We start from the raw sequence: 26,105 nt of genomic DNA, 5'->3' as shown, positions 1-26,105 counted from the left end.
TCGAAAGGAACTCAAAATGAAAATTTATTAAATAAATATCCGCACCCGGCACGTACCAGCCAAATCAAACCGTTTCCGAATGGATGGACATTGCACACATACGGACCACCATAAATTATGTATATTTTATTATCATTATCATTATCGTTATTATGCTCGAAATGTGTGTGTTTCTTCGTCCTTGGGTGGGATCTGTGTGATCCGATTGTGAATGACTGACCATAATCACGCCATCAAATCACCCTTCACCAAGGCAGGGGTGGCAAACGATCAGCCATCAAATCGCTCATCCTCGAAACAGATGCAGGCACGAGCTTCCTAGTTATTAGGTGAACGCATGCCGATGACGCCAACGACGACGACGACGACGACGGTTTATCTGGATTCCGGAATGAGAAATGTTTGTTTACGACTGTTCTGTTCTATAGTCGTCGTCGACGACGTCGAGTGTTTACCGTGAGAAGGCCCCGGCTGGCTGCCGCTGCTGCTACTACTGCTTCCCACTAGTAGTGGATTGTGTGTTTTATGATTTACCGCTTGCCCCCACCGGATCACCACATATCCTGGCAAGCTGATACGGTTCGTTAGCAAACTCGACAAGGTCTATTCCCTCATCCGTCAGGATACGACACGACACGGCACAAGTGTTCAGCGTATGTAGTGTTCAATTTATATTCACGCACTGCGGATGCACGACGACGTCGACGACGTCGATGACGACGACGGCGCGATGACGATGAACGAGCGCAGCATGAAATGAACAAGCGATTTTCTGGTGGCGTTAACAGGATAAGGCTGATGCCAAACTAACGAATGGTGTGCCACTCTTCGACGTGGGTGGATCTGCAGTACTTGGTGGTATGGAGGGCAAACTTATTTAGTTAGAAGTTAGGTAAATTGGCACCTGTAGACGTTGCTACTAGTGACGATGAGGGTGATGACGACGACGACGTGTAGCAAGACTGGTTTGTAGAAATGCATACATCACTATAATAAAATTGGGCACATTTTAGAGCTAAGAACTGATGGTTTGCGCATCTATCGATGGATTGTTATTATCCCTATGGAATCAATACACGCTGCCTGTTGAACTGGTATGTTATTGTGTGCCGGGGTAATAGATGATCCTTTTTATTTAACACCTGATTTCGGATCCGTCTCTCATGACTTCAGGCGCCCCTTAGCGGAGTCATCTTAGGCCTTTTTTTCGTGTTTTTTTGTGAATGATCTTAACAGTGCGTTAAAGTCATAAGCAGAGCTGTTACAGCTGGCGTGGATTTTGCGTGATTTTAGCTCTGCGGTGTGAATTTCGCGGAAAGCTTGTAATAATATGTTAAACCATTTAGAATTGTATTTACCAATGTTTAATTTTTATTCAATGTGTTTAGTAAATTTCTGATTAATCAATGACTTAAAAAATCCATCAATCGTCACATCAAATTAAGTGATACACCATGGAAAATATTGACATCATTCAGAAACTGTCTAAATTCTTCGTTGAACAAGAACTGGAAGGAGTTGGTTGAAAATGCTATCCAATATGAAGCTTTAGTGTGATAATTTATTAGCTAGAGAATGATTTTTAGAAGAGGGTAGGTGGATAGTTCCGTTAGAGTTCGGTAGTATGAAAAATGGATAGAAGTTGAAAATGAGCGAAGGGCCATTAATGCGACAGTACAAAGTCAAACGCACACCTTTTTCGCGCCCGCCTTTGCTCATTACTGTCTGCGGCTGTGAATTAGTTCGCAACACCTACCCTACTGCTTTCTCTCTGAGATGAACACGTTGGTCATGATGAGAGGAGCAACACAATAGTTGGGTAAAGAAGAATTGCATTTTTACACACCATCGACTGGAAATGCTTTCGGCAACGTGAGGCTTTAGGTAGTGTTGAAACGTCGCTAGAACTATTCCTCAGCCGCAGACATTAATGAGCAAAGGCGGGCGCACACTTTTTGCCTGTAGATTTGAAGACATACTTCAAATCTCCGCGTACATCTTACGGGTTAGGAAAAAGGTGTGCGTTTGACTTGCAATGCCGCATTAATGGCCCTTCGCTCATTTTCAACTTTAATTCAATTTTCATACTGCCGTACTCTAACGGAACTATCCACCTACCCTCTTCTAAAGATCATTCTCTAGCTAATAAATAATCACACTAAAGCTTCATATTGGATAGCATTTCCAACCAACTCTGAAAATCGCAAACTTCGCGTAGCATAAAAACACTTTGAAAGAATTGGAACTTTTTTGTCGGAATTTAAATTCGTACAAAAGTTCAGAACTCGCCATAGGTGGGTGAATTCAAGTATTTTATATATTGTCCTACACGCAAAACTGTTTTCTCTCACATCCAATGTAAGGTTGCATTAATTACATCCTCTGCATATGTTTCATACAGCAAATATAATGGCAGTTATTGCAAAGGACTGCAGTGTACAACCAAGTTTTTCCAGAATGAATATTTTAGTATAAAACCTTTACGAGATGATTTTATAGAGACAGCTTTACTTTTGCTCCATAAAACAGATGAAATTATCCTTAATAAGTAAAAAAAAAATCTCCTTAAAATAGATCGGGGTGCTCCTTAAATGATTGATCAAAATACGTTAAAAATCTTAAAATGCTCAGTAAATATTTAAAGTACGCTCCCTAAAATAGAGAAAACTGTACATTAAGCATTTGAAAATGCTCCTTAGTATGTACCGCTTTGCACCATTTTGAAGTGTAATTGTACCATATATCATCGGAAAAGCTGCTGTAGAAAAGTTAATAAGTAAAAATGCACAAATGCACACAATGATTTACTGAACATTTCAGATGATTTCATGGTACTTATAGACTGTTCCAGAAAGTATAAGCACACCTTATTTTAACGGTCACTTTGACTATAATGAAATATTTCAACATGTTTTGGCTGCATCCTTTTGTTTGCTTATTTCTGAATGACATAGCATAAAAAAAGTGCTCAGTTTTGTGTTTGTGTTTCCTGTGAAACCACGGGCCCGCAAACTCTACGATTCATTATTGTGTCGATATTCTGGGTGTATAATAATGGACGACGAAACGTACGTGAAACTAGATTACAAAACGCTTCCCGGACCACAATTCTATACTGTAAGCGAAGGCAAGGACATCCTCAAAACGGAGAAGGCAATTTTTACCGAAAAATTCGGAAAGAAGGTTATGGTTTGGCAGGCAATATGCGAGTGTGGTAAAACATCTAGTCCGTACATCACAACGGAGACGATGAACACTCAGAAATACGTTAAGGAATTGAAGAGAAGCGATTGTTGCCGATGATCAGGCAGCAAGAAGGTCAAGTAGTATTTTGGCCTGATTTGGCGTCATGTCATTACGCAAAGGACGCTTTAGAATGGTACAAAAGTCAAAATGTATGTTTCGTGCCGAAAGACATGAATCCGCCAAACTGCCCGGAGGCACGGCCAATCGAGACTTTTTGGGCTTTAACCAAAGCAAAGCTTCGAAAATTAATAAAACCAGCGGACGACATCCAAAAATTCAAAAAAGATTGGCCAAAAGTGGTCAAAATGGTGCAAAATGTGCAGAAGCTAATGGGTCATGTTCCAGGAAAAGTTAGGAGTCTTGGCTATGATTAAATATGTTGATTAAACGAGAGTAAAATATCATTTGAAACACAAATACAAATATGATTTGCCAAATAAAATTATTAAAACTTAAAAAAACATGACTTTTTTGTTATTTTGAAAGTGTGCTTATACTTTCTGGAACAGTCTATATTAACCTTTCTACAGCAGCTTTTCCGATGATATATGGTACAATTACATTTCAAAATGGTGCAAAGCGGTGCATACTAAGGAGCATTTTCAAATGCTTAATGTACAGTTTTCTCTATTTTAGGGAGCACACTTTAAATATTTACTGAGCATTTTAAGATTTTTAACGTATTTTGATCAATCATTTAAAGAGCAACCCGATCTATTTTAAGGAGATTTTTTTACTTATTAAAGAACATCGTCATTGTTTAATGATTCATTTACCTTTTTACCTTTTATAGACGCAATGCATTTGGGGAAACAAATTATGTTCGAAGAATGAGCTTGCATAAAAATTACAAAATTATTTTAAAAACATTCCGGTGGCTACATTACACAATCTATTCATGTCACGCTACATTGCAAATTTTCCAAACTTTTCATGCAAATCTTTAATATAATCTTTCATTTTCCGGTTGGTTTCATATTTGTTACATCAGACCACTCAAACTTTAACTACTAGGCTTTAAAGAACCTTGAAATGTATCTACATATATCAGATTGTTGTTTGTTAATGAATATTTTGTCGAAGTCCAAGTCTAATCAACCATTTGGTCCAATTAATGTCAGCCTAATGGCGTTCTGCCAAATATACGTAATAGTGGCCAATTCGTGAGAATGGTGCTAGAGCACCTTGATTTCATTTATCTGAAATTTGAGAAAACATCAAGGGGTAATCAACTCTGCACACTGTGCCAAAACACAGTATGAAACATCGATCGGCACAGTTCGGCACTTTAAGACACACACTGACAAGTAGGACACAAACAATATAATACAAAACGGCATCACTGTTGAGTTTTGACGTTTCGCCAATCGTTGCTAAGGTTTACTACCTTGTTTACCTTGAAGTGAACCAAGTGTTAGACAATTATATTTCATACTTGAAACTTGAAGCTGGTGAAACGGCGATTTAACCAAGGATTTGAAAATGGAAAACAGATTCCCAGATCGTGCCTTGCAACAGTTAGAAACATATTGTAAGCATTCTCTGAGCCAAGATCACTTCACAACTAGCAAAACTCAGATCCATTCATCCGATTCACAGCGAAAATCCTAGCGGGTCTCATTCAGAACCGCTGCAATTCGGGCCTCACACCTACCGAGTCCTTCTTCCACTCCATGGTGATGATGATTGAATGTCATTATGCAATCGAAACGTATGTGAATTGAAAAAAAAATGTCATGAAAAAATGAACATCTAGTAGGCTATGACATTTTTTTTGCGCATATAGTAGTATGAAGCCTAAGGAATGTGTACAAAATATTAAAGGGTTGGGTTGCATTAAGTTTTGATGCAGCAGAAATATTTTTTTCAGTAATAACTGTGAAAATTCCACAGTTTTAAAAATCTTAATCTCAATTCAAGCACCTCTAAGTCGCATTTTCCAGAATTGCCGCCATACGTATTATTCATAACACTCTTAGCTATCATTTGGAGGATGAGCCCTCAAGTTTCCAGACAATTTGTTATTTTGGGCCACCCTAGTGGACAGCTAAGATCATGAATTAACATTTGGGTTGCACATCATGATCAGCAGCAACAGCGATAATCCACCAATATGATAACAATCATGTCAATGGCAAAGTTGTAGAGGAAATCAAAGCTTTTCGAATTTTGGTTAGATTACCCAACAAACATTGAAAGCTGAATAAGAGCTTATTCATACAAAAATATGCTTCTTCAGCTAAAAATTGGCTTATTCAGCTCATAATCAGTTAATATTGTTTGTTGGGTAGTTCAAAATTCTACTGCCATGCAGCGCTAGTGTGCACGTAAATTTCCAGCCAAGGCAATAGCTTGCGATCCTGACCAGCTGGGAAGTTGCTGATTTTGGAAAAGTTGTCCAGATAGCCAAAATCTTTCAATTGTGAGTGGATTAGATCAAAATTTTGCCACTATACGACGCTAGTGTATATGCGAAATTTCATTTTTTTTCTTAACCAGTTGGGAAGTTCCCCGTAACGTGGGTCGATCACTATTTCGCGGTACGCTACGGAATGTAAGATCTACCATCGATTCTTAGTCTTGACTACTTCAAACTAGGGGAACAGGATTTTTCAGGGACAGGATTCAAAGGAACACATCTTAGTCCTTGCTACTTTTTATGCCTTGTTGATAGTAATAAAACTCGGCTTTGTCCACCGAGGATGATCTTGAAAAAAGGAAAAAATGAGTTAGTTAGTCTTCATCCATGTGATTCCTAACCTTCTATTCGCTGTTCCCTAGTTTGAAGAGGTTAAGACGAGGGTTCTGATGCATGGTCATTATCGGTGTCGTTGCTTAATTTTGTTGCTAAAGAATTCAATTTTGACTAACAAAGGGGCGCGCCTGTGGATGGTGCTTTCTTTTTTGACTTTTAAATGATCTTTATTTCTTGTATTTTTATGCATTTTCAAGTGACACAGATGCGCCTTTTCAACTTTAGTGGATTTGAAATTTTTAATTATTATTTAAAGTTCCTAGTCCTATCAGGCCTGTTTAAAAGAATGACCACCTTGGTGGGATTAGTCTTTGAAAGGTGCTTTCACTCTTCGAAGGTTATAAATAGCGGGACCTTTCAATTAAAATTTTGGAGGCGAACCAGCCCAAGGCTGAAAGCCTCCTTAATAAAGCTAAATAATAATATTTCAATTAAAATCGATTCCTTGTGATGAAGGCAAGGATGATAACTGTATCAAAACCGAATACTTCACCATTTATCAATAGTAATGGAGTAATACGACATGGACTAAGCTAAGGACACGGGATAGTTCATACAATGTATAGATTAAATTACTGGTCGCAGTAGGAAAAAATCCTGTCTTGAAATGCTGAGAATAAGAAGAAGAAGACTACCTGGGAAACTGGAGGCGGGTTAGTTAAAAAATCACTCCCAGCCGATGGCAAAGGATAGCGCTGCCAACATTGGAAAGAACACCACATCACCCAGTTTACAACATTGTAGAACGACGAACACACTTGCCACGATTCTCTCCAATTCCCGTTCAGCTGAAAAAGCATACGAAATCGATTTATCGTACTATGTGCGCTTCTTACTCGCTATTCTATCCTTGTTTCGTGGTTCGAATATCTCATCCTCCGTTCATGCGGTCTCCATTGTTGTAAGCCAATCTTACATCCCCCGGTTGGGTGTCGTACTTGCCTGTGATGTTACTTTGGAAGACCCTTGCACTACTCCGACGCGCAAGGACGGGACGACTGCTGAACGCTGACTGGACTGGCTATCCTGCGGAGAAAGGCACAAGGGCTACCATGAGGCTAACTTTACTAATTGCGGCTGAAGAGGAAAGCTGGATGGAATTTGCTGGAGTGGCCATGCGATTGCACGAAGTTCGGTTGAGATAAGTGGAACATGCGTCCAAGATGACAATGGGGATTGCAGCCATTCTGGAACAGTTTGACTGAAGAGTGCTGTGTAACGTGGTGAATTGTCACGTATTCTGTCATGGCGTTCTCTTGGTGATCTGAGTAATTGGGAGAGTCCGTGCTGGGAGATAAATTGGCATCTGGTGTTCGACAAGGGTTCGGAAAATTCGCAGCGGTTAATTCTTAAACTAATGAATAGCATTCCCTTTGGCCACGTAGCAGTCGAAAGAGCCTTTAACTTTAAGATCAGGACTCATACCAAGTTTAAATGAGATTAATGTCATACTACTGACATCCTTACCGTTAGCGACTAGTCTGAATGCCTCATCGTCATTCGTTCCTATTAGAATGCAAATTTAAAACGCGTTTTTCTTTGCTTGCTGATTTGTGCTATGGGACGGATTTGCCATGACCGGCAGTATATATCGAGATCCTGACTATCTCTGAAGTAACTGTTTTCCGCAAAGTTTCTCAGTTAACCAAAATCTTACCAAATCAGTTGAAAATTATCTCACATATGAACTTCCAAGCTATGCTATATGACGAAATTATGAGCACATAGTTTAAATTTTTGGAAAAGTTGCTCAAGTAGCCAGAGCCTATTGAATGGGGAACGGACTAGTTCAAAATTCTGCCACTACATGGCTCTAGTGAACATGTGATCTTTCAATATATGCTATATCTCGAAATCCTGACCGTTTAGTAAATTGCTGTCTTTAACAAAATTATTCAGGTAACGAAGGCCTTCTACAAATTGTCCCCTACGCAGTGCTATTGGGCAGTTCGCGGTGAAGTTGCTCCGATTCATTATTCTCCCGCTTTGCAGTGCTTACATATATGCTTGGAAATTTCAAGTAAGTGCTATATCTCGAGATCCTAACCTTATGGGAAGTTACTGACTTCGACATAATTGTTCTTATAACCAGAGCCTTTCGAGTGATGAACTGATAAGTTCAGAGTTCTAACACTACGCGGCGCTTTTGTACATATAAAGAGTTGCTGTCTTCGGCAAAGTCCTTCAGATAGCCAAGGCCTAAACAAATTTTATACTTGCACACCCATGATCCAGAAACCCTAGATATCTTAAAGGTTTTTGCCATCGACGATAACTTCCCAGAAGGTCAGGGAAATATAGCATATTTTCGATGTCTTTGGTAAGCTGACCAGCTTTGCCGAAAACAAGCAATTTCCCAAATAGTAAGGATTACGAAATATAGCAAACTTTGAAACTTCAAATGAACAAAAGTTCCGCGTACTGGCAGAATTTGGAACTTATTTACTCATAATTTAAAAGAATCAGATAAACTTTTCCCAAAATATCAACTTCCAAACTGGTTAGAATCTCGAGATATAACATACTTTGGATATTATCATGCATATTAGTGCCGCATAGTAGTCATTCTACTAACCATTCGAAAGGCTATCTGAACAACATTGCTGACGACAGTAACTTCCCAGGTAGTCAAGATCTCGAGATATAACACACTTTTAAATTTCGCATGCACACTAGCGTTGGATAGTGGCGGAATTTTGATCTAATCCACTCGCAATTGACATATTTAGGCTATCTAAACAACTTTTCCGAAAGCATCAACTTCCCAACTGGTCAAGATCTCGAGTTTTTGCCTACATTGGAAATTCACCTGCACACTAGCACTGCATGGCAAGCTAACCATAATTTGAAAAGCTTTGATTACCTGAACAACTTTGCCGCAACTGTGGTCGGGATTTCGAGATTTATTACACAGTGATTGTTATCATATTAGTTTGAAAACCCGTTACGCGACAGGTAGAGCCAGACTTCTACCAAGGAGGTGGTACAGTGAAAGTGCCAATAGTTGGCTTTGCAAAAACCCAGTGGCATGCGTGATACGAGTTGATGATTTGGTTGTAAATGACCTGGAACTGATCAAAGCGGTGAAGTTCAGACGAAGTTCACTTTTGAGCGCCTCGAATCGAATTGCGGAAACGAATCCATTGTTCTTTTTCATCTTATCGTTAACAGCTGAGGTGAAATTCCACTTTGCAGAAGCCACAGCCACATGTAATCATCAGCAACATCAGTGGCACAGGAAGACGAACTTTTCAGAATTTGAAGATGAGTTCCAAAGCAGCATTACCACACGGTTTCAAGAAAATCGCCTAGAATAGTAAACACGTGGAGGCAAGCAAAAATCACGACCCGAATATCACGCGGTTGGCACAGCATAAATATAAAGCTCCACACGTGACGTGGAAATGTGATCACCAACAACTAACTAAACAATGAATCACAGATTAAAATAAAATACTAAACGGTAGAAACATGAATGCAAAGTAGCGCTTAACAGTGATCGATTGCAAACAGAGTTGCTAGAATTATAACATGATATATACATATAAAGCGAAATTGGAACCAAATTCATAAAAGAAAATAAAAATAGAAGTGAAATCGATGAAAGCTTTAGTTATGATATGGATATAAGGTCCAAACTACTTCACGACACGAATCAAAAATTAAATTAAATTAAATTAATTATATTAGAATTAAATTTTAAAATCGAATTAAAAGGAATTAATGTAACCATAAATGATTTACTGTGCGACTTGCTTACTTGAAAAAGAGATGTAAACATCTAATTTGTTTCGCAAATCCAATTGATTGCTCAAACTAATTTCATCAGCAGGGGGATCAAGAGATTGCCTTTTTCTTTTGCGCTTAGGCGCCATGGTTGCAGTAAATTTTTTATCCAAATCCACTTCCAAGCAGATTACTATTAGAATCTGAAGGATCGAAGAGGAATTTTCCAAATCGATATCCAAAAGAATTACCTCGGGTAGGGTCCAAACAAAGATCGAAGAGGAATAAGAGTCAAACTAGGTAGACAATTCACAGGTATATTGAGCACTGAAAAGTGCTATTTAAATTTGTTGCTTTAGGTAGTAGTAACACTTCCTTAAGCAAAAAGCAAATAGATCCACACGGAAAGAGAGCACGATGCGGACTAGATCAACCGGAGTGTTTTACTTCATCGCATGATGTTCACACAGATGCCAATCACCACCACTAGTCCATTGGAAAGCTAAAATCACCGACAGGAGTTGTTTTTTAAAGCTAAAATTAGAATCAAATGTCAGGAAAACCATTTCAAAAATTCATAGTCTTGTTTTCACATTCCAGCTCAGCCTATGACGTATGCTGAATATCCCGAATTCTCCCATATTCAAAAATTCTTCGCATCTAATGAATGTTCTCTTCCTTCTTTCCAGATCCATCATTGCTTCAAACGAACGGTAAGTTGAACCACTGTCCCATTCCAATCCGTCAAGCTAAAGTTGTCCAAATGGAAGTCTCCTGTCCCACATTCATAACATTACACAGCATGACAAATGTGAAAAGATGCCGGAAAATTATTCACTCAATCTCATCTGCCCACCCAACGGGAGCGCTTCCCGCCCCGCCACCGCACTTCAGCAAACTTATTCAATTTCGTTCGCATTTGTTTAAAACAACACATTAAATCACGCACAACAAATCCCATTGGCCCTGGAAAGCGAGCAAACAACGAGAGACCGGTAAAAATTCATACCGATTTTGGCTGCGATTTAAATTCGGTTTGAATGCGTTCTCCCCCTTCCCGCAAAAGTTCGAACCCAGCAGCCGTTCGCACATATATCATCTCACAATAACACGTCTATAAAATGCGCCATTTATTATCAGTCATAAAAAAGAGCCCCGAACCCGACGTTGCAAGCTTTTTCTGCCATGCAAAACGGCGGAAAAATAAGTATCACACCACCCCGAACAAGGCAGGGAAGGAATGGAAGCAGCTGGCAAAGGCGGATTGCGGAAAATATACCGCCAATTTCCGCACATCTCTATCGCTTTTCCGACGACGACGACGTTGTCGCTGTCGTACGAATTACGATAGACGCACCCCGAGTGCCTTGTACTTTATGTCATACGAACGAATCTCCGAGAGGAACGTTTTAAAGTTGGCACAACCGAAGAAAGCACCAAATTTGCAGCAGCGGCACCGGAGGAGAAAAACATATAAATTCTTCTCATCTCGAGATTCCTTTTGCAGTGGCATCTCGCAAGTCTTCCTTCTTCTTGGGGGGTTATTCGATGAATGAAACTTGCGGGGTGGGATTGGTCGTGGTTTAGCAGCTTGAATGATGAGGCAGAAGATTTGCCATAGAAGCCTTTCAAATGAAATGGGAAAATATACCGCCGGAGGACACTAGGTTATGCAAGGGAAGTCGATTTGTATCTGTCGTTTGTATATTAGAACAGTGGATGTTCGATTTATTGATGATTAGCAATTTTTCCGGCATGATCCATATTGATCAACTGCAGAATGGGTGTTATGACGGTCTTTAGATTATGATTTAGATTTTTTTAAACTCTAGGGCTATGATAATTCCTAAATCAACATTATGTATTTGATCACATGCATACGGATCTGAATACTAATTTTGATCATCCAAGATTCTTTCATCTAAGCACTTCGACAGAACCTCTTTCGACTAGATAGTCGTAAAATCTACAATCCTAGAAACTTCACAAGGACGAATTCGAACGACTTTTTTTTCCCTTCTACTCATTTCGAAATGCTTTAAAGTCCATATCCAGCTCTGTGCAGTTCTAAATTATGCAAAGATAATAAATCCTGTCCAACGATTAGCATACATTGAGCTGTGTAGTTCCGTGTACCCGGAATGAATCGAAGCATGAGAGAGCAAATTTGGTTAAACAAGAACCTAATTTATTCATTTACCAAAGCACATGCACACATCCATATGCATGCAGTCCACTTAGAGGTTTCCCATCTTGTGCTGCATTCTTCCATCGTCCGAGTTGAAGGTGCACATCTTAAATGCATTGCATCGTCTTCTGCTGCAGTACAGGACGGGAAACTTGATCCTTGTGCGTCCGCCGGTCCGTCCGTACGACCTTCTGTCTGTCTGTCAGTGTACCGAATATACTTTTCCGCCAATTTGAGGATAACCGACCGGAAGAAGGAAACCGAATATCCTTATCCTCTGAAAAAGGATCTTGGATAGAAAACGACGCATCCAGGAGAAGAAGAAGAATTCTTTGCAAAAACATTGTACGCCAGGACCTGGCAGGAAAACATCACTAAACGATGCTTAACAGACAGTTTCAATTTGCGACCTGTCATCATTTTGAGTAGGGAACTACGGGGCCAACTTTCGGCGAATCACTGAAAATTGTCAATCAGAAGGGTTGAAAAAGGGATTGCCAGCATGGCAGGAAAAATTAAAACAAAATTTAATGCTTTGTTTAACCCAGAAAGAAAAATCTGAGCTGCAGATAATCGTCATGGAAGAAGAAAAAATGGCACTCGGAAGAAGCCACGACGTTATCTTCATGTGAATTTAAACTTATTTTTTCCCTTCAGTCGTTTATCTCCATTTTTATGCTCTCTGTACTATTTCCCGCAGACATGCAGGTTTGTTCGTGCGGAAAACTCTACATGGAAGCATACCGAGCCACCCTGGCCTAGACGATTTGCCGGAGATGTAGATCATTGGGCAAGACAAGACAAACCGTTGTGGGGCTTGGCACAACTGAAGGGGGAGACGGGGGATGTAGACGCAGTATTATTTTTTTTGGCATCAACTTGACGACTCAGACTCAGAGATACGTCTGCACTTGTAGACACATATACACGCGCACCTAGTTGCCTTCGAATAGAGGTAATTGAATACCGTCGGCCACCAGCAGAGCTCGGAAACGGAAGAAGGAAACAGTACCGACGACGATTTGAGTGTTTGCGTTTCAATTTGCATTCCCGCGCGTTATCTCTATTTTGATGATTCACCGTACCTGCTAGTGGAAGACCCATGGTGCATCAAACGTATCTTCTGTGATCCTGGGAAAATACCGGCAAAGAATATTATCATACGACAAGTTGTGAGACACGGTGACACTGAGTTGGATTTGACCGATTTCTGAAGGAAATCGTTGTATATTCATTCGAGTATGACTGGAACTGCAAATGTTGGCTACACTGCTTGAAAAATTAGTGTAAATTTATTCGTAAAAAAATCCTTGAATGCTTCAAGATGTTCTGCTTGGAAACGTCCTCGTGATTCCTTTGAAGTTATTCTTACCACGCAATTTTGAAGAGGAGGCAAGAAAGACCATCGCCTTTATGAAGCCCTTTGCCTGTTTCAAACGAGTTCAACAACGCACCCGATATCAGTTCTGCACAGTGGTCCAGAATAGGAATTTAGTAGCAATAGTAGTCCTAGAGCATTTCCTATAACATTGTATTTGAAGAAGTTTTCGTACTACAAAATTTCTTTCTTTTGATGATCGTTAACATGATGGTGGCCCTCAAAATAAAGGCTGACTAAAAGTAAATTGGTACGCACAAAAAGACCTGTAATTCGTGATTCAGTACGTTTAAAAAGTCTATTAATTGTTGCTTTACAGTACATTTATTAAAACTTCAAAGTTACAGAATAAGATGGCTACATTTCTCCAGTTCGAACGGAATCTCGAACCTTCCTCTTAATGGAGCCCATTAGCACCCGCACAATGGAAACGAACACGGAATCAGCGCATATCTTCCATTTTACCCGCATTTGCTGGATGTCCCTGACTGCACCGCCGCTTCGTCGAAGTCGCTGCTGTGGAATTGCCCAGTATTTTTCGATTGGTCGAAATTCCAGGCAATTCGAAGGATTTATTAGCTTGGGGACAAAATCGATCTTGTTGGCAGCATACCACTCCAGAACCACCTTGGAGTAGTGACAGCTGGCCAAATCTGGCAAAAAGATGACTTTGCCCCTATGCTTGCGGATCAACACGCTTTTTCAGGCATTCTTCAATGTAAACTTGGGGTGTCATCGTTGAGGATGTGACGAATGGTTCCGTTTGCAGGCCACAACTGCTAATCGCTTGCCAAATCATGGCCTTTTTCGCGAACTAGTCGGAAAACACGAACTTGAATCCCGCACATCCCACGTCCAGTCGTGATGTAAAACTTTTGACCGGGAAGCTGCTTAAAATCGAGTTTGACGTATGTTTTGTCATCGATCAAAGTGCAGCCCTTGCGTTTCTTCAAAACACGGTCGTACAAGAGCCTTGCTCGCTTTTTGGCCACGGAATTCTGCTTCATGTGCCGGTTCGGATATATGCTGGCTTCGTGCGACTTGTATCCTTCCCTGGCAAGGATGTTCCGCACCGTTTGAAAGTTGGTGTTGTACCTTCTGGCCACATCTCAGATCGACGTTCAGGGTTTCCTTGTAGGTTTTGAGCACTCGACAGACTGTTGTTTTCGGCATCTTCAGCACTTTAGCCAGCTTGTAACCGAACCACTCTGGATTTTCCATGTGTTTGTGCACAATAATTTTTCTTCTTTCGAGTTCCATTTGACGTTAATTCTGAACGCGAACGACTACTTTGATCAAACTTGCACCAGTCGTTCTCTTTAGAAGTTTAAACAAACCTCTGTCAAATATTTTCGAGTCCCAACACTAGAGGCGTGCTAGCTGCGCTCGAAGAGCGTACCAATTTACTTTTAGTCAGCCTTTAATTCATACTCAACATACTTTTTTTTATTTTTGAAAATAAAACATAGAAGCAATGGCTCTAATGTTGGTTTATGGATCTAAAGATAGGGCCCATCGATAAAAATCTCCTGTTCTTATTTTTGTCAAAGATCAATGCGTTATCTGGACGTCACAGAGGCGTCGCGTGCCTCATTTATTTACCTGTGCACCGAACTTTGTTCGTTATAGCTTACCACCACATAACAGTGTCAAAATCTAGAGAAAATTCATGACGTCCCCTGGGTAGCAAACTTGAATTAATCAACTCTTTATTCATCAGAACAACACTATCAGAATGAACCAGGGGAAGCTCATAAGTTTACACAGGCGCACCAGCGCAACCATCGGTAATTGAGAGATTTACAACTGACAAGCGAGTAAAAGCAAGTTTTTGCGCTCTCTTTCTCCATTACTCTCTTTGCCTGCAATCAGATATCCAAGTGCACAGCGAGAAATGCACACTTTGGGCACCCATACATCGCAAATGTTTTTCTAATTTAAATACTCCCGTTTGACGCGTGACTGCTGAAAGTTTCAATTACAACTAGTGGTGCAAACCGCCATGTATTGTGGAAAATTTGTGATATGTTTCAAGAGGTGATAGAAGGTCTGCTTGGCTTACATCAGACATTGACCATTCACAAACTTGCCACCCGCCACCCAAAAAAGCTCGCTTTTAGGTGCACTATTTAACGAGTTTTGTCATGGTAGTGTTATCGATATGCTTAGAAATCAATGCATTAGGGATTAGGCAGACCATCCGAACCTTTTTGAAGCAAACCAAGGTCGAAGATTTAATTGAGCCACATTATAAAATAGTGTATTCATGGTCACTTGTAATCTGGAGTAAAATAGTACAGCTATAATGTGAGCATAAAATCTATAAAAAATCTAAACACATTTGTTAATTATTCACACCTGTGTCGTGCACAGGTTGCACATGTGGACGCGACGCCACTGTGGACGATACAAATAGATGTTTTTGGTAGCTAGTAAAAAAAATGGCAAAAGATGCTTCCTTCGAAATTTATGCATGGGCCGAATTTTAGGGATACTTGGGTCGGCATTAGGAACATTAACCCTATTTTGATGGAAAAAGCCGAAACTGAATTAATTACCTGCAACTTTATGCAAGAAACATATATTCTATCTCTAAACGTTCAAATTTAAGAGTAGTTTTTAAGAACTTAAAAACTAAAAGATCATGTGATACTAATAATTGTCTCTATAAAGTACGCCATTTCCAAATGTTAATTACTCAGCACAAGGAAAATACACATAAGTTTTTAAGTTTAGGTTGAAAGGGCTCAACATAATAAATAGACCAAAATCGTATGAATTTATGTGATTTAGTTCATTTTTTTAAACAATTGAGAATAAGTTTTTTATGACCCAAACCGGGTGCTCATTAATCGAACCAGTGCGTAAAAAAAACCTCGATATTTGGGAAAAAACTTACTGCAAGGTGGAAACTAACGATTTTAAATTGGCTCACTACTTGACTAGCCTATTGGTCCCAAGTAAATCGAATAACGTACCCCATTCTAGTCAAAATTCTAGTACAACACTATGTTTGTTTTGATTCGCTATGAACGTTTGACAGATAAAATGAGGGGTTCGTGGATTTTCCTAGGTTTCGAGGGGTGCATCGATTAGCTTGGGACCGAAGAGAGTACCAGAGCTGAGCCAAAAAGTTGAGCACGTTTCTTCGGGACCTTCTGGTCATAGTTTTCCTCTAACCGGAAGCCACCATCTATGATTTAAAAATGGCGTCAGACAACGATTTCCAGTGGTTACATGTCACCACAGTTCCAAAAATACCCATATTGTGGGGTATTTGACAGTATTTTACATTTTTTTTATAACTGGAAGCCGCCATCTCCCAATTCCAAAAATATCAATATTGTGGGATATTTAACAATATTTTTCAATTTTTCTTAACCGGAAGCCAGTTAATGGCGTCAGACATCGATTTCCGGTCCCAACACATCACTTCGAATAAAAAAATACCCATATTGTGTGGTACTTCTTAGTATTTCCCAGTTTTCCTGTAAGTGTAAGCCGCCATCTTTGATTTAAAAAAGGTATTAGACATCAATTTTTAATTCCTACATGTCACCCGAATCCAAAAACATCAAAATTGTGGGGTATTTGGCAGTATTTCCAAGTTTCTGTAACCGAAATTGATTTCAAAATGACGTCAGACAACGATATCCAGTCCTTACATGTCATCACGGTTCCAAAAATACTCATACTGTGGGGTATTTGACAATATTTTCAGATTCTTTTTGTAGCTGGAAGCCGCCATCTAGGATTTCAAAATGGCGTCATACATCAATTTCTGGTTCATACACGTTACCAGATTCCAAAAATACCTGTATTGTGGGATATTTGACAGTATTTTTCAATTTTTCTTAAACGGAAGCTACGATCTTGGGTTTCAAAATGGCATCAGATATCCATTTCCAGTCCCTACACGTCACTCTGATTAAAAAATACCCGTATTGTGGAGTATTTCTAAGAATTTCCCAGTTTTTCTGCAACTCGAAGCCGCCATCTTTGTTTTAAAAATGGTATTAGACATCGGTTTCACGTTACTCTGATTCCAAAAATACCCATATTGTAAGTTATTTAACAGTATTTCCAAATTTTTCTGTAACCAGAAAACGGCACTTTGGATTTCAAAATGGCATCAGCTATCGATTTTTGATTCCTACACGTCACCCGATTCCAAAAAATATCAAAATGGTGGGGTATTTGACCGTATTTCCCACTTTCTGTAACCAGAAGGCGCCATCTTTGATTTCAAAATAGCTTCAGACAACGATTTCCAGTCCTTACATGTCACCACGGTTCCAAAAATACCCATATTGTGGGGTATTTGACAGTATTTTCCAGTTTTTCTATAAATGGAAGCCGTCATCTTGGGTTTCAAAATGGCGTCATTCATCGATTTCTGGTTCATGCACGTCACCCGATTCCAATTTTTTTAATATTGTGGGATATATGACCGTATTTTCAATTTTCCTTAACCGGAAGCCACCAACAAGTCACTCCGATTCGAAAAATAGCCATATTGTGTGGTATTTCTTAGTATTTCCCAGTTTTCCTGCAACTGGAAGCCACCATCTTTGATTTAATACTGGTACAAGACATCGTTTTCACGTTACTCTGATACCAAAAATACCCATATTGTAAGTTATTTAACAGTATTTCCAAGTTTTTTTCTGTAACCAGAAACCGACACGTCCTACACGTCCCCTGATTCCAAAAATACCAAAACTCTGGAGTATTTGACAGAATTTTCAAGTTTCTGTAACTGGAAGCTGCCATATTTGATTTCAAAATGGCGTCAGCCATCGATTTCTGGTCCATACACTTCTCGATCAATACCAATATTGTGGGGTATTTGACAGTATATTCCAACTTGTTCTGTAACCGGAAGCCGCCATCTTCAAAATGGCATCAGACATCGATTTCTGGTCCCTTAACGTCACTTTGATTCGAAAAGTGCCATTATTGTGGGTTCCAAGTTTTTCTGTAACCGGAAGCCGTCATTTTGTATTTCAAAATGGCGTCATACATGGATTTCCAGTCCTTTCACATCAGCTCGATTCCAAAAATACTATTATTATGGGGTATTTAATAGTACTATCAAAATGGCTTCAGGCATCGATTTCTGTTTCCTACTAGTCACATGATTCCAAAAATATCAGTATTTTTGGGTACTGAACAGTATTTTCTTATTTTTCTGTAACCGTAAGCCGCTATCTTGGATTTCGGAATGGCGTAAGACATCGATTTCTGGTCCTCGCACCTCTAATTCCAAAAATACCCATATTTTAAGGTATTTGATATCATTTAAAGTTGTTATGCAACCAGAAGCCATCCAAGAAACCAAAAATTCCGCATTCAACGATAAAGCTCACTTCCAAGTTCCATAAAGTTCAAATATAGTTCCGACAGAACCTTCAAGTTCCACAAAGTTCGAATAAAGTTCTGACAGAACTTTCAAGTTCCATAAAGTTCAAATAAAGTTCCGAATCCAAGAAGGATTACCTCGGGTAGGGTCCATACAAGGAACAAAGAGGTATAACAGTTGAACAAGGTAGAAAATTTTTACAGGTTGAGCACTGAAAAGTGCTGTTTAAATTTGTTGTACCTTTAGGTAGTAGTAACACTTCGTTCAGCAAATAAGCAAATAGATCCGCACGGCAAGAGAGCACGATGCGGACTCGTCGTGTGATCTTCTTCTTTCCTTTATTTAACGTCGGTCTCCGTTCCGCAATCTAGTACCAATCACCGACGGACATCGATTGCCATCCATTGACGGCAACCGAATGTGCAGGAAGGCAGCTTCCACACCTGCGTAGGATATCGCACCCATTCACAACACACATGGGCCGGGACCAACGGCTTTACTTCCCTTCCGAAGGAAGACGTGGCCAGAGATTTTTATGCCTCAGAAAAATCCCACCAACCTCGGCTGGGATTGAACCCAGACCCATTGGGGTGAAAAGGCAGTCACGCTTACCACTACAGCACCGGCGCCGGCCAGTGTCGTGTGATGTTTTTCTCGAATTACTGCCTCAGTTGTCACACTCAGTGTTGAAAATTTTCACCTTCACTGCATAAGTCAAACGACGTGAGACAAAACAAAAACTGTATCACAAAATGCTGGTGATAAACGATCAAAGCATGTTGCTAGTCATCTCACTATGATCGTCAAGACAAGACATATTATATCACTACGGTTCGCGTATAGGACACTCATCGTGGTCCTGGTTTGTTCCAACAAGTATAACAGTTTGGTTTAAAATTAACTCGAACAATAGATAAGGTCCTATCTACATTAATCGATTATCTTAGAGGTATATACACCCACTGCACAATGGTCCCAAAGCCGTATTTAGGAAGACAAAAATGTTTGCGCTAAAACCGTTGGTGTTAGACATATGGTATCTTCGGGAAAGTTTCTTCATATTTTTTGGCCGATCTTTTGATGCAAGTGAAATTAGGGTGGTCCATAAAATGTGTGAATTGGAAATGCGAACTTTTTTATTCTTTGAGATAGACCAATGCAATGTTCTAGAAAGCTTATAAAGAATGGTTCCTCAGCAGCTCTATTCCTACACCGTACAAAATTCTGGTCCACGGTAGTGCGATTGTCAAACACTCTATTGTTCCAGTGTTTAGTGAAGAAGCTTTAGAAACACGCAACAAATCTATAAGAAAATTACGTGAGTTTTTAATTCTCGTAAATTCAGCTGAAGTGCCAACATCGAGGATGTATTTAATCGATTGTTACTTACATCCAGCGTTGCCAGGTCATTTTCAAGAAAGTCTGTTCCAGTTAGAATATTTGTAATTTGTAATTTATTGATAGCATAACGAAAACCTGTCAGTTACAGAACCATAAATCAGGTCAAGGAAGCAACCTTTTTGAATCAGTTTAGTGGGGAGTTAAGAATGAAATTAAAGTCTAAGTCTAAACGTTTGACATTTCTTAAATCGACAGCTACTATTGGTATTGGCCTAGAGAATTAATCAGCTCTGTGGAGCGCCGCTTTAAGCGACGTGAGAGTCCGTTGCTGCCTTGTAGCTAGTGGTAGTGCGTTCCAGGTGGACGCTCCGAATATTAGAACACTTTTTCGGGAACTTGTAGTGTGATGCGGTAGGACAAAGGATCTAGCTCGCTCGTTCCGATCTTTAGGTGTGTACTGCGTGATGTACTCTGGAGGCTTCCATGGTAGGCCCCGTACATGAAGCAGCAGATACGACGGTTGTAGTTTTCCGGCAGATCGCATCCGAGTATGGTGTGTCGCACTTCTCTGGTCGTGTCACGCCCTCGGATTCCATACACGAACCTCACCGACGACTTGAAGCATCGATGCAACTGAGCCTTGAGCGCGGTGGACAGTCCTGGGTAGTACACGACGTCGCAGTATGCGAAGAACGGCATCACCACAGCTTGGACGAGCTTCATACGAATCTGTCTGGAAAGCACTCCACGGAAGCGCCTGAACGCACGAAGAGTATTGTAGATCTTTTTGGTGACTTCGTTTATCTGGTCGGTCCATAATGAGACCAAGGTTAGTAACTTTGTTCGACAAATTAATGGTTTCATGACAGAAGCGGATGTCATTTTAAGAGATTATGGTCCCATCTCTACAAAAGACTATAGCTTGGGTCTTCTTTGGGTTGGGAAACAGACGATTCTCAGTGGCCCAACGTTCGATAGCGAGGAGATCCTGGTTGATTGCTTCGACGAGCCTGTTAATTTCGCTTGCGGGGCCTGATATGTAGATTTGGAGGTCGTCCGCATAGAGGTGATATTCGCATTTTAGCACATTAGGCAGGCTGCTGATGTATAGGCTAAACAGCAGGGCGCTCAGACAGGATCCTTGTGGCGTACCGTCGGTGAGATTCCGGGGATTCGAGGGAGTACCATCCAGGTCTACAACCTAGCTTCGCTGCTCCAGGAAAGATGAAATCAAATTACACGCGGAGTTTGAAAACCCGAATTCCCTCCTCAGCTTCGTTTCAAGTAGCCCATGTCTAACACAGATGAATGCCAACGAAAAGTCGACAAGAACCATTACTGTGCACCTGTTATCGTCAAAGTTGTTGAGGATATCGTGAGCAACCTTACTACTCTCTGACGACTGTACTGGGGGAGCAGCATATGCATGTAGGTAATTGGTGGATTTGTTAGTTAATTCGACGCTTTTGGACAATGCTGGACATTTACCAGTTTTTCAATAGTTTCTTGTTGAAAATCAACATTCAGAAGCATTGTTATAGATGCGTAGCTATATTTCTGATCGATTGGTGATAAAATTATTGAAATTGGACCAGGGGCAGCTGAGTTAACGTTCAAAATCTTTCTTAATTTGTTACATGGTCCATTTTCGGTTTTCACAAAGTGTACCCCCATATAGAAATCAAAGATGTAGTCCTACGATAAAAAAATGAACAAACGATTATTGCTTGTTCAAAATCAGTAAGTAGTAATCGTTGTTATGAATTAAATATAATCAAATTTATTGTTTCACCATTAAAATTATAGTAAGCCTCAATGTCATACATATTATTGATCACAGAAAAAAAATGTGCCCAACAAGTTGTCATCTTCAAAAGTTTTTGTTTAACCGTAGTTTAGCAAAATAAAAAATGCAACAGGCATGCAAATGATAAATTTTCTAGCTACGCTTTAATAGAATGATTTGAGATAAGTTTGAACATTTTAATATTGATGGACTGCAATGTTTATATTCGTTTCGTCACATCGAGAGAATACAAAATTGGTTTGATTTTAGGGTTCTTTTTGCATCACCTAGGTTTAATATATTGCGGAATCCCCGTGTCCTTAGTTTTCTACAGGTCGTATTACCAACAATCAATACGAAACTAACGATTTTAAATTGGCTCACTTCTTGACTAGCCTATTGGTCCCAAGCAAATCGACTAACATACCCCATTTTAGTATAAATTCCAGTTCTACACTATGTTTGTTTTGATTCGCTATGAAAGTTTGACAGATAAAATGAAGGGTTAGTGGATTTTCCTATGTTTCGAGGGGTCCATCGATTAGCTTAGGACCGAAGAGAGTACCAGAGATCAGCTATAAAGTTGAGCACCATAGAGGTAACTCTAAGACCAGAAAGTCCCGAAGAAACGTGGTCCCAAGCTAATAGATGGACCCCTCGAAACATAAGAAAATCCACGAACCCGTAATTTTATCTGTCAAACCTAAGGCATAGCGAATCAAAACAAACATAGTGTTGTACTAGAATTTCGACTAGAATGGGGTACGTTAATCGATGTGCTTGGGATCGATAGGGTAGTCCAGTCAAAGTTCAATAAAGTTCAAATATAGTTCCGACAGTACTTTCTTCCCAAGCAACCAAAAGTTCTGTATTAAACGATAAAAACCACTTTCAAGTTCCATAAAGTGCATATAAAGTTTCAACACAACTTTCTGGCTACTTTAGAAGCTATAGAAAGCACACGAGTAACTTCAAGCTCTTGAAGTTAAAAAAAAAGTTCCACAAAGCATCTTTAAGCACTTCTTATGAACTTCAGGCAAAGCTGAAAACATGGCCACAACAAAGTTCCGAACAAGTTCCAGTGGAACTTCTAAGCAACTTTAAAGGATCTTAAAAGTTCCCTGCGGAACATCTTAACAGCTTTCAAATACCTTAAAAGTTCCCAGGGGAACTTCTTAGCAACTTGAAAGTTTCTAAAAAGGTCCGTCTTAGCCCACATGAAGCAATCCGCACAAGTATTTTTAGGGAACAAAAATTAATGTACGTAAATATGAAATTATCAGTGGCTCAATTAAATCAAAATTCTTTTATTTATGCAGTGCATCAAAATTCCATCCAAACGTAAAAAAATATAAAGAGAAATTTCCTGGATTCAAACCCGTGTATTTGGCGCCACAAGTTTGTTGGAATACAATGCGGGCAAACAGCAATGTAAAATTTATCAAGGTGTTGTGTTTCGTATTCAAGGCAGTCAGCTGGCACTGAAAACTCCAACAGCAGGTGGGACAACAGCTCAATAAATAATAAAATTCATATCTTCCTTTAGAAATAACTTTCATATAGACCTGACTTTAGAATTAACATTCATAAAAGTGCGAACAAAATATATAATTGGTGTACATTTTAAATTTACTTTCTAAAAGTTCCGTTCAAGTTCCCTGTTTCTTCTCTCGATGATTTCTCGGAAGCCATGGCTATCCCTGGTAAATCGTCATCACCATCGAGTAGAGGAAAATTTTTCCTACCCGTTGAATATGTTGGTTTGTGTAGGCGTGCCTTGAATTCCGAGAAATCAACGAGAGAAGTCATTGTTTACAAACGCTGTTACGCCCTAATTCCAGCTCTATCTAGTATTGTCCTCGTTTGCAGTTGCTGTTGCCACCTCAGAGCAAGGTTGTTTGGGGTGGGATTTCTTCTTCTTCTTCTTCTTCTTCGCTTTTCAAGCTTATTGCATATCGCATATAAGCTTATTGCGTGCTCTCAACTTAGTGTTCTAGATGCACTTCCACAGTTATTAATTGAGAGCTTTCGATGTCTGTACCATTTTTGCATTGGTATAATTGTGTGACAAGTCCAATCATACTTCTATGCCCAGGGAAGTCGAGAAATTTTCCTGTTTGATTTAACTTGACTCGTGTTCATTTTGTCTTTCATTGTCAAATGAACTTATTTTCGCATTGAAGCGAAGCTGTTCGATCCAAATTCGCGCAGTTTTTCTGAGTTTTCTTGATTGTTCACTCAGTTCATTTAAGCTCATGCGTATCAATGACGTTTATATAAGGTTCGGGCCAACAGGCCTATGTTTTGATGCCTGACGACGCGAAGCGTGACAAGTCGATTGAGCTCCGAATTGAAGTGAAAGTTGAAAAAACGAAGGAAGCAGTTTTCGAGTCATTCATTGCGTCAATTGAAACAAGTCGTTGCTTCAAATGAAATGAACTGATGATCTTGGCGAAAGAAACAAGCGATAGCCAAGTCATGTTGAACAGAAGGAATGTTCGTCGTGACTCGATATCAAGAAACACAATGGCTTACACGAAAACGATTTTGCTCGAAATGAAGCCATTCTGTGGAGGGTTCATTTTCTTTTCTTTGTTTCGAAAAATGCAGAACCCTGATAAGCGCACGTCGACAGCACTGCTTTCTTAACATCGAATCAAGATCTTCTTCTCCTCGTATTCCATGAAATGCTTCAGGTGATAAGCTGAAGCGATTCTTCCTGCCTCTATGTCACTTTGCATAACCAAATACACAACGTTCTTCGAGCTGCAGCTCATTGTCCAAGACATTTTTAATATCCGAGATACACGGTTGCTTTGGAAGAATTGATGATGTGTCTAACACGACACAATTTGCTATTAAATCCCGCATTGCTTTATCTTTTAAGGTTGCCTTAATTTTCAGTTAATTTTAGTGTAGAGCAAATGATTGTTATCTGCACCTTACCTTGAGATATGTAGAGCAAAATTTAGCTTCTCACTGAATATTGTTAATAGTACCACTTGACCAAGGACAAGATGATGGCTTGGAAGCTTTAGTAGTGGAATTTTTGTAGTTCGGGACGATTGTGCAGGAAACCTAATCGACTCATCAGAAAATGTTATGTAGTTAATCATTTACGATAAAACATCATTACTTATTCCGTTAATTTGCCACTCGTTTACTGACAGTCACCCCAGTATTATGGACCATGTAGTCACTATTATGGGCCAGTAAATCCTGCATGTTAATGGAACTGGCTCATGATTGTGGGTGCCCCATAATACTCGGGAGACTGTATTTAATCAGTTGAACCATTCTCAGTATTCCAAGCTTCATTTGACCGACCCATCCTTTTCAGCTACTCATTCGTAGCTGGTGACTCATGCCGTGTTGGCGTGTGTTTGGTTTAGGAAGCCTATATTTAATTAGAACTTGCCTACTAACGTCCCGTTCACCATGTGGTTGTTGATGTTGTTGCCGTCGAAAGTTGATGCTTTAATGTAATTTCTTGTCGGATAAATTCGTTTTCCTTGTGTTGGGACAGTAAGTTTTCGCAAGAAAAATGTCCGCCCATTTTCTCCTCTCCTCTCCTCAGCTTGCGCTCAAATTGAGTGAATATTTGTCACACAGCGAATGTGAACATTAGGAATGTGTGAGCAGTGCTGGCAACCCACAAACTTTTCCGCCCAACAAGAAAATTAACCCTTGTCAAACACAAAGGTCGTTATCGTTATCCTTTTAACAAGTTTTTCAAGGATGGGGAGGAGAGCCGTGTGTTTCTATCAACGAACGAGAAAGATTCGGTCAAGCAGATAAAACTTCCCTTGGGTTTCGTGTTTGTTTCCGTGTTCCGTTTCGTTACGAAACGGGTTTTTGGTGGGGAAGTTAAGTTAATAGTTTTCAACGTCTTTTCTGGTTTCAGTCGGTGAGTGACGCGTTTGACGTCGTCGTCAGTCAGTGGGTGGGTTGAAGTTGCTATCGTTGGGTTTTCAGGATGATGAAAAAGGTCGACATGTTAATGAAACTTAACGGTTGTGTGTTGATTCGTTTGGGAATGCGGAATGCGAAATTCGCTGACAAGTTATTGTTTGAAATTAAGTTTCCAATGACGGGAAATGATCGTTTGGAAGAATTATGATAGTTCTTTACAGTGAAATATATGTTCTTGTGAAGTATACTTACATCATTAATGTGTAGCAGAGCTTCGGGTGAATCACTGAAAGTAGAAAAGAATACACTTTAGCTCATTTCGTGCTTTTTCGTTGTTTATAAATGTAAAAATGGGATGAAGGTGCAAATAATATCTCCGCGTACATCGTACGGGTTAGGCAAAAGATGTGC

General features: G+C 39.7%; 1 long non-coding RNA gene across 1 annotated transcript in view; it reads left to right on the top strand.

Moving 5' to 3' along the window:
• The window catches only part of LOC135702394 (uncharacterized), a 102,029-nt gene that overhangs the window by 23,304 nt on the left and 52,620 nt on the right, over nt 1–26,105 (top strand). The window contains exon 2 of the long non-coding RNA XR_010517698.1: nt 10,417–10,440. This is a non-coding gene — a long non-coding RNA (uncharacterized LOC135702394). The remainder of the gene's footprint in view (nt 1–10,416; nt 10,441–26,105) is intronic.

Source organism: Ochlerotatus camptorhynchus, unplaced genomic scaffold, assembly GCF_037179485.1.
Source record: "Ochlerotatus camptorhynchus isolate MF236.1 unplaced genomic scaffold, CSIRO-AGI_Acam_v1.1 ptg000192l, whole genome shotgun sequence".
Lineage (NCBI taxonomy): Eukaryota > Metazoa > Arthropoda > Insecta > Diptera > Culicidae > Ochlerotatus > Ochlerotatus camptorhynchus.
Note: the sequence above shows the minus strand (reverse complement) of the source record. Positions and strands in the feature narration are given on the sequence as shown.